The sequence below is a fragment of the Pyxicephalus adspersus genome, chromosome 11 (assembly GCF_032062135.1).
Source record: "Pyxicephalus adspersus chromosome 11, UCB_Pads_2.0, whole genome shotgun sequence".
NCBI lineage: Eukaryota > Metazoa > Chordata > Amphibia > Anura > Pyxicephalidae > Pyxicephalus > Pyxicephalus adspersus.
The window spans coordinates 59,662,071-59,672,339 of record NC_092868.1 but is presented as its reverse complement, the minus strand read 5'-3'; the positions used below and the strand labels follow the sequence as shown (position 1 = coordinate 59,672,339).

The 10,269-nt window shown below is 42.6% G+C and overlaps 1 long non-coding RNA gene across 3 annotated transcripts in view; it reads left to right on the top strand.

The window, feature by feature from the left end:
• The window catches only part of LOC140341068 (uncharacterized), an 11,724-nt gene extending 4,476 nt beyond the window's left edge, over window positions 1-7,248 (top strand). For 2 of the 3 annotated variants that reach the window (XR_011922799.1, XR_011922797.1), the window contains exons 2-4: window positions 2,842-2,944; window positions 4,769-4,887; window positions 5,933-7,248. This is a non-coding gene — a long non-coding RNA (uncharacterized lncRNA). Of the gene's footprint in view, window positions 1-2,008; window positions 2,554-2,841; window positions 2,945-4,768; window positions 4,888-5,932 lie in introns of those variants that run through there. The other variant, XR_011922798.1, reaches the window with a different exon arrangement.
• The last annotated feature ends 3,021 nt before the right edge of the window (window positions 7,249-10,269 follow it).

Below are 10,269 nucleotides of genomic sequence, written 5' to 3'. Positions count from 1 at the left end.
TCTGTACAGCACTATGGTATATATCAGAGCTATAATAATGTATAATAATAGTGTGTGACTGTGGGGGGACATTAGAGTGTCAGCTCCTCTGTACAGAGACTGATGGCTCACTGGCTCAGTGCTCTCAGTACATCGCTGCCGTATATGTCAGAGATAAAATATAAAAGCGTAGTGAGTGATTGGTTTCCTGGTGCTCGGGAAGATCTGGGTGAGGGGGACGCTGCAGTGGGGGGCGCACGCTTTTCTCTCCTCCCCTCCCTAAAAATAAACAGGCATGAAATAAAGAGAAGAAGCTTGCAGCAGCTTTAAACATTTGGGCCGCTGGGGGTCTGGAGGTTATGGGAACAGAGGAAGCCGGGCCTGTAATCAGCCCTGCACACACTTCCCTTGCTCAGACAAAGCAGAAAGCTTCCATCTCTGCCATTGCCCCAGCTCATTAACCCTTTATCTGCCCCCTTCTATCTGTCAGCACTGAGTGAATGGCCCATCCTGTCCTCTCATCACCACTCACTATTATCAGGGTGACACGTGGAGTCATTGTAAGTTTATTTATAGATGGGGGAATAATCTCACCATGTGTGAATGAAAACATTGGATGAATGTTGGGGGCCATCAGTCCTCCTCATAGGGGATTCAGCTCAGGTTGGAGTAGAACTTTGCAATGAATGTTCTCTTCTGAGTGAATGTCCTTACTCTAAGAACATTCAATGATAGAGCTGAATATTCATCCCTTATAGAATAAACTGCAGTTCAGCTCAAACATCACAAGTTTGGTGAACTTTAAGGAACATTCACCCAGACATTCACTAACCCAGCCCAGCACTCCACCCCCCATGATATATTTCTGTGTATTGCAGGGACTGATCCAATGCCAGGCTATTGTTATTATTGCCAGTGAATGGTACACAAGAGCTTGCAATCTATTGTGGTAACTGCAAATACTGTGTAAGTAGAACTGGTGAATGTTAATAAGGAATAAAAGGTGAACTTTCTCCCACTAACATTCACTTAATTCAGCTCCTGGGCCACCCCACAGCATTTCATGTTGGCACATATTTGGAAAGAATGGCATCCGCTGGTGACTGCTGGCAGAACAGATGAACCATCCAGGCCATGGCTGCCTCACAAATGCCTTCATAGGCTGCCAGCAACACCTGAGGAATTGAGGAAATGCGGGGTGCCCCTTTAATGCATGGGGGGGGGGGGTGATGCCCTGTAGAATGCCATGCTGGGTGATTGCTGGGTATCACCAGGTAAAGGAAGCAGCAGAGTCCCACACACCTGGACCATCATCAGAAGTGCCCTGCTTTGGCCTGGGATGGAGGGGGGGGGGGGGCATGTGCCAGCTATTTTTGGGAGGGGGTTATACATTAGCAATCAGCCCATACCCAGGGGGACCAACAAAGAAAAGAAATCCCGGCTTCCATTGTGGCTTCAATAATGGGCAGAACACAGCCAGGCAACCAGCATTTCCAGAGGAGACCAGGGATGGTCACCCATCATCACCCAATGGCAGAGAATTATAACTTGAAGTTTTATCTCTTTCTTACTTTTTTCTTTGGGTCAGGACGGGGAGGGCTGAATCCTAGAAAATGATTTTCTCTCCCTTGCTACCCTGGTGATCATGGTGAATGTAGGGTGAATCCCAATGGTGGGGTCACAGATGACAATAAAAAGCCAGCAGAGCTTCTATACCATAGAGATCATTGCAGGATATTTGTGCCAAATGTAACAATGTATCGGATGATCAGTGCAGCTCCCTTTATATTGGGCAGCAGGGTGGCTCAGTGGTTAGCACTCCGGCCTTTGCTGTGCTGGGTCCCAGGTTGGAATCTCAGCCAGGGCTCTATCTGCATGGAGTTTGTATGTTCTCCCCGTGTTTGAATGAGTTTCCTCCAGGTACAAATGACTATGGGGGATGGGGGGGGGGGGCATTGAGGGACAGCTCGTCACATGACTATGGGCTTTGTACAGCGCTGTGTAATATGTTGGCTCTATATAAATAGTGTTTATTAATGATTATATATTGGCGCTCATGTCACCTGGCATTATTTTCCTGCCTTTCATTGAGCTGCACTCCCGGCATTCACAGCCTGCATTACATTCGCATTGCTTCTTTAGGCTCCGCATTTCCTATTCCATTAGAAATTGCAATGATCGCCTGCAATCCAGGGCTGGCTAATCAGTGAGCATTCTGTGTGGAGCTCAGACAGTTTATGGAACATTTTGGGATATGTGGGCTCTGTATAAACACTCCACATCGAGCGACTGTGACTGGAGCCTCCGCTGCCTCTCTATAAATCAGTGTTTTATCAGCTGTGACCCCAATGGATGAACCCCGGGGGGCAGAGAGGGGTGGAGGAGGCGCAGTCCTCATAGATGTTCCCAAATTCTTCATCTTTCCTTTTCACAGGGACACAAATCGCCTCCTCCATGGAGACAAAGAACAGGGAGGGCGTCGGGATTATCATCCGGAAATTGTGAGGATGGGGGTTCTGGGCCCTTACTGTGCACCCTCATCCCACCACTGCCCCCCATTACCCCCAAATCAAGGTCTGAACCTGGGCCATGTGAGCCCGTCCTATTACAGCTCTCCAAGGCTGGATAAGATAGACCATCATGGGTGAACCTGGGTGATCAAGCAAACCTGGCCTAGTATTGAAAACATTTGCCCAACTAATAGCAAATTATCTTTAAGAAATCCATTCCAGGTTTGCTGGATTACCCAGGTTCTTTTTCTCCAGTCTTGGATGCGATTTATCCTCCCTTGGCCTGTGCGGTCTGAACTATTTCTGTAATATTTAATATTCTTCTTATTTTGTGTCTCCCCTCTGATATCAGATTGTACGGAGAATCTCCAGCGGAGCCAATGGGTTGGAGCAGAGCGAGTGCAGTAATCCGGTACGGACAGATTGGTCACCTCAGATCTCTAACAATGGGATCTGTAAGTAACAAAGCTTTACTAACGGATTCTCCACACTTGGATCGGCTGTGACGCAGTCGGATGCGTCTGGAAATTTAATTGTTTAATTTGTTGTAATGTAAAAGCTTTTGTGCTGTAATGTCTCTCCATGAGCTGCAGCCGGCATGTGAGGGGAGTCGGCCATGTTTAATATACAGCGGGTGAATGTGTTATGAATGGAGCGATCAGCCATCATTCATCATGGAGGATCTTCCTGCTATGACAGCTCTGGTGAATATCAGCTCATTGCCGCCATGATGGATTCTGCATCTCATGTCTGGGATGTAATATAAAGTCATAACGCCGTGTGTGAGGCCTCTGAGCTGCAGATATCTGGGGAGATTGTTGAGATTGGAAAGGATTTGGGGGGTTCTCTGCTCTGGGGGGCGTTCGTTCACTCAGCAGGTTCAGAGCAGCAGCTGAACGCTTTCCTCACACACGTCAGCCTGCCAAAACGCCAGCGTCCTCCACATTGTATAAATAATCCGCACAATGACCTCAGGACTAACCTGCCAGAGATCGGCCCCACAAATCTCATGTCTGTGCTGGGTGACAAATCCCCGTAATGCCTATCTGTAGATGTGGAATACCTGCACGGCACCTCTGTCCTGTCCATACTGAGGGGTGCAAACGTCACCATTTCAGAGCAACCAAAACATGAAACCCCTGACACGGGATCACATTGATGATCTGGGTACAATGGGGGTATATGGGGCAGTAGGTGGGCAGTCAGTTCCTAAAGGTGATGGAAGCAGGAAGGACAAGGGCCAAATTGTGATGTCTGGATGTCGGGTCAGAACCGGCATTGTGGGGGTGCTGCTTGTATGCAGTGCTTAGTATTGTATATCAATATCAAGTGTCAGCTGTGGGATGGTACCAGGCGGGCTAGGCTGGTGCACCAATATTATTATTATACAGTATTTATATAGCACTGACATATTACACAGCGCTGTACAAAATTGATAGTCATGTCACTAGCTGTCTGTCAAAGGAGCTCACAATCTAACGTTCCTACCATAGTCATATGTCATTAATACAGTCTAATTTTGGGGGGAATCCAATTAACCAAACTGCATGTTTTTGGAATGTGGGAGAAAATTGAAGTACCCGGAGGAAACCCACACAAACACGGGGAGAACCTACAAACTCCATGCAGATAGAGTCCTGGCCAAGATTCCAACCTGGGAAGAAGCGCTGCAAAGGCCAGAGTGCCAACCACTGAGCCACCCTGCTGCTTATATCCCATCAATGTCTTTGAGCACCTAAAACCCTCTCCAAAGAGGGAGAGCAAGTGACAGGGTGCCCAGAGACATTGATGGGATATTGGGGCACCAGGCTCACCCACCCGGTACCATCCCACAGCTTCTACATCACAATCTGCTGACAGTCTACACCATGCAGTACATGGCAGAACATTGCCCATGCTGAGCCCACATACAATGGGCACACAAGTGTCAGAAATGGAGCAATGCAGGGAGGTGCCCGGTCATATGGATGGCCAGGTCCGTCCTTTACCTGGGAAGAGATGACAGCCGGGTGCATTAGGGGAGGAAAAGTGGTTTTGTTTTATTTATTTATTTATTGCAGATTTTTATTTATTCATCCTTAAATGTTTTTATTATTATTAAATTCAATATTTTGGTGCAATGTCACATTATGTTGTATGTTGTATTTTCTTTTTGTTGTACTTACCAATCATCAAACTTATTGAACGTTGTATTGAACAATTCATAGATTGAAGCACTTCTAAAAGTTTTATATTCTATCTGATTAGATTGTTCTAATGTAAATATTTTTTTTTTCTAGGTGCTTTGTGTTATTTGTGGGGATCTAAGTGGTGATCGGTAATGACGTTGGTATCCTATGAATGGAGGACTCGATCTTTAAACCTGGAATGATGTCACACACAAATGATTATATTGGTGGTGAGTTGTTTAATCACCGGCACAAATACCACCATGGCAGCCCATATGGTTCCTATGGGTCCGGAAGGGTTCATTGGGGGAGCAGTGTGACCCCTGGAGTTAAATCTTTCCACCTTCCATCAGGACGGTGATGCAGTGACCACTCAGCTGACCACTTTGCGTGTAAACAAAGAGGTGGCAATGGAAGGATCCCATTATTCATTCACTGTCAGGCTTTGCATGTTATGATGTCATCAATCAGAGCTCCTGCAGAGAAAGTGTATGCTGGAAAGTTTATTCTGCTGGCTCTTTATTTACAGTGATCATAGTGATTGGAGGAGCTGTCACTGCATCTTCGGGGCCCCTATCATGGAGATCTGAATAGAGAAATTACCTGGAGGTGCCTGCTGCTCTGAATCAATGGAATGGGATCTGAATGTCATTTATTCGGAGAACTGGGTAGATTTTGGGCCAAATCTTCTGCACCTCTTGTATGCCCCCCTGTACAACCCCCATTCCATGCTGGCTAATTCTGAGTGCCATGCTCAACGTTTCCTATTTCACATGATAGTATAGTATAGAATTTCCACAGTATACTTTCAATTTTGACTGTGGAAATTCTATACTATACTTTCATTATTGTAATTTCCAGGGTCTGGCCAATCCCCTGAGGAAGCCCATTTAGGGTGAAACGCGTTGGGAGAGACCATAAGTACAGTACTGACCCACATCTTGGAATCTTTAGTGAGAGTATTTTATAAAGTCTTGGTTAAACATTGCCATGGCCTCTTTTACCAATTATGTTTCTAAGAAGTTTATGTTTTAGTAAACTGAAATAAAAGGTTTTATGTCATGCTAGACTTATTTTCTGCCATAAAGAGCCGTTATCTTCTGACTAGTTTTACATTTTGCCCCCCTGGGGTGATTCTAATGTCACCTGGCAGAATTCTGTATTTCCCTAGAAGTGATAATATATAATAATAACACGCCCTGTTGTTGTGATGAATTGTTGTTCAAAATATGTTTCCTGTATAGCTGATCTGATTTCTTTCTTTCTTTCTTTCAGCATTAAATTCTCCGGGGGATTCTCAGCTCTGTCTGTGTGCAGAATGTTCTCCGGTATCTCAGCTCTTCCTCTGTGATGTCTCTAAGGTGGACACAAGTGCAATGTGTAGCAGGCTGTGTGCACAGGTTTGATGATTGTGATTGTCTGGGGTGAAAATCTTCCATGTGAATAGCTGCGGATGAATGAATGACTGGGGATGACTGCAGTACTTTATCATGGGGAGGACACAGCAGAGTACCGCTCACTCATCCTATCCATGGAACAGAACAGTGCTCAGTACTTCTACTGTTGTTGGAAAAGTTCAGGAAAGGTTGTTTCTAGCAAACAAAATCTAATGATGTGTACTTAGCCTCAGAATGTGCAAAGAAAAAGAATTTTCAATCAACCTTGTTTTTTATAGAGGATACAAATATCCATTATTACATCATATCTATGGATTAGGGAATTTCTTGAAAATTCAATTTGGTTGGTTCACTGAATTTTAGGAAAAGATTTGCTTCAATCCAAATTTATTTGCGGTGTATCGTGTTAAAAACGGCTATTTCTGGTTATATCGGCTATTTTGCGGTTGCCGTGCAGTACTTCCACTATGTATTCTTAGCTAGAGTTTCCCCATTTCCCCAAGTCCCCATTCATCCCTTGTAGTGCTCAAAGATTGTAGTGGAATCTCTAAAGTCCTTAGATGTGCAGCCGCCATTTCTGGAAAAATTGTGATTCGTTATCACGGATCACAAGGAATCTAATTCTTCCTGAAATTCGGATCAAATTCAGCGTCGATTTGCTCATCTCTAATCGTATCTCTAAATCTGTGGATAATATAATAGTTTGTGGTGATGACCTCGTGGATCCTGCCAAGGGAGACGTTATGATGTATTATTGTATATTTGTATCCTCTATCTATCTAGTTGTCTGAGGCTTTCATTGTGAAATGCATTGGGACAAATGGTTCCACCTCCAAAAAGAATTTACTACAACCCTTGCAATTCTTCATTATGAACTTTTTTTATGAATATTCACTTCACTTTACTTTTCACTAAAGCTGATGTGTGATATTCACTTTCTTGAAACATTGGTAACAACCCACAAAAACACCCAACTTGTAACCAAACCATTTTTAGTTTTTGTGTGGTGCAACTAACTGACCAAAGCAACAGTGCTGTCTCACAATTAGCAGAGTTTTGGCTTGTTGGGGGGTCTATTAGATAATCAGCTCATCAGCCGAGTGAATGGCGCACAGAACAGACTGACAGCACTACTGATAGATGCAAAGCAGCAATGTATTCTTGTCAGCCAGCCAACAACAGAAAGGATCTTCAATGCAATCACTCCCACAAAATATTCTGCAGAAGACAAAGGTAAATGTATGCAATGATTGATATATATGATGATGGAAAAAATACCAACAAACATTTATTTTTTGTTATACATTTTATTTATTATTATTAAAGTGCAACTTTTAAGGCATTCTTTCTTTTCTTTTCATATATTTATGTATAGATTTCTAAAAAAAAGTTAGAACTCCTGACAAGGTTTAATAGCCACTGGAACCTCAAACTGAAAATCAAATAATTAAATTGTTGTCAGTTAGTTGGAAGGAGGGGTAGATATTAGGGACACTTACTTGATCTGGGGATGATGAAATTGTAAAAAGTAAGTAAGTAAGTGAAGTGAAGTGAATTTTCTGAAATGAAGAAAATATCTTTATTGGGATTTATCAAAAGAAAGACATAAATAGCACAATAACATAATTAACAATAACAATAATGGGTTAACTTTTGTTCTTAATCCATGCAAAGCAAAAAAGTTTAGGCTTCAGGTAAATAATATGATATGATTGATTGATTGATTGATATGATTTAAATGCTTCAAAATGTTAATGGAACTATTCTGTTAAAATGAGTGAGTGAATGTCCCAGTAGGTGGAGGATTCTGTTGTACGAAGCTTCCAGTTATCCCAGTGAGGCATAAATCCTGATCATCATTGTGTACATCTGATATGGACCATTAGTGAGTTTGTGTGTGGATTTCTAGGTTGTCTGGATTTTATATTACTGTGATATATGCTGTAGTAACATTTTACCGGTGATATTCCTTCTCTTTGTCTTCAGTTGTAGATCCATTTGCTGCACATCAATCATCTCCTTCTTGTAGATCTCCATGTTGTTCTTTCTTTTGTAATTTCTGCTAATCAAAGATTAGAAACCGAATGTTCTTGTATTGGTTGGTGTAATGTTTGTGTGGTTGTTGGATGTGTTCAGTGATAACCTCTGCAGAATCTCCTGTGGTTGGTTTGTGAAGATGAATATCTTGTGTTTTATTCTTCTATAAAATATATTATGAGGTTTGTGCTGAGAGATACGAGAGCGGGGTTCTAATTTAATTACTTACATTTTGTTAAAGTTGCCACTTTTGTGTTGTGTTCCTGGATCTTGTGAGGAGTTGTGTGATTGATAGATTAGGAATTACACCTGGACTGATTGATTGATATTTGTGGCTGTGATATGGATTCAATATGATTCTTTGGTCTTCTTCCATGTTGTGGGAATCTTTGTGAGCTCGCTGTCCTGGTGTTACTGATGATCTGTCGTATGGGTTGGAGTCTGTACATGATGATAGAAGGATGGAAATATTTGCTTTGTTGCCTGGTCATGAAGTCGGAGTCTCTCATGGTCTGCAGTTCTGGGTGTTGTAGTCTATAGGGATTTGTAGCTTGTCCATGGAGGAGTCTTCAGCTGTTAGGAGACAAACACAAAGTATTGGCGGGGTTATTAGTCACTAATGATCAGTAATCTGGTGTTTAGAATTTGTGATGTGTTTGGAATGGAGAACCTGCCATGATTATTGTCTTGCTGGTTCCCTGGCTGCTCTACTGACCATGCCGAGGTATCAATACCCTGCAATGTGTATAGAGATAAGAGCTTTGTTGGTTGGTGAATCTTTGTATTGAGAGATTGACAATAATTCTACATTTAGGTAATAATCTCTAATCTCACACAGGGTGTAAATAAATTGTCCAAGATTTCCAAGTCCCCAATTCCCAAAATTCACACATGAAGGTTCATCAAATAAAATGGTAACAAACTTTTTGTTTCAATCCTTAAACCTTTATCTAGTCCAAGAATCATTGGAGGACATCAGAACACATTGCAGGGAAATAATATTGTTCTGGTTGTCTTAGGGCCAGGTAATGTGAATGTGCCAAGTCACAATGTATAGTACAGACCCAGTGTGGAATTCGAAGTGTCAGTTAGTGTAGCAGTGTGTTACGTTGGTTGTTTGTGTGACATTTTGTGTTGTGATGGAATGTTTGGTGCAGGATAGTCATGGATTGGTTTGTGTTGGAGACATGCTTTGCCTGCAAGTTTTATCTTACCTGGGGCAGACTTCGTTTTCCTTCTGTTTTAATTCGGTTTTTAATTCTTCCTGGTACTTACCGAACAAGGTACTTAGGGCAAGGTACCAACTGACCAAGGTCAATACTGACCTGAACACATAAATTTATAGTGCAGAGGGAAATGATGTCAGGGTCACATGACACCGAACAACCAACCAAAAATAGAATAACTAAACAACACACCTGTAATAAATTAGGAAGAACAATCATCTAATGATAGAAGAACATTACTGAACAATGAGAGGATTTAACTATTACCAGTCACCTGGATCTGCAATATAACAATGGATCAGAACAGAATGTAACAATGACACTGGCACAACACTTTATACCAATAGAGGTAATAGAAACATTCATCGATCCCCTCTCATTCACTCATTACACCCTCATGCAGGGCTCTCCCCGGCCCCTTTAGCTGGGTGCACCGCCCGGCTGTATTTGGGGAATTAATGAAAAGTTGTCTCATATAACCAGAAATCAGGAGGCTTCTAACTTTACCATGATGACCACCACCTAGCGTAACAAAGGTGAGCCGTCATAGATAGAAATTTATCTTATCACCACAAAGAAATCTGAAACGGGTCTGAAAGGTCAGCTGACCAAACAACACTAAGCTAACGCATTTCATGCAACAGGCTGTGCCGTCCTTTATCAGTATTACCAAATTTTATTTATATAGCGCCAACATATTACGCAGCGTTGTACAATAAATAGGGGTTACAAATGACAGACTAATACAGACAGTAACACAGGAGGAGGACCCTGGTCCGAAGAGCTTACAATCTAGGAGGTGGGTGAAGTATCACACAATAGGAGGGGGATATGGAATGGTGGGAAGTAGTGAGGGTTTAGGGGACAGAAGAAGACGGGTAGGTGAGGGGGAAGCGTTGGGTTATAAATGAGCAGAAAGTAGGAGCAAGCCGAATAGGACGAGGAGACCATT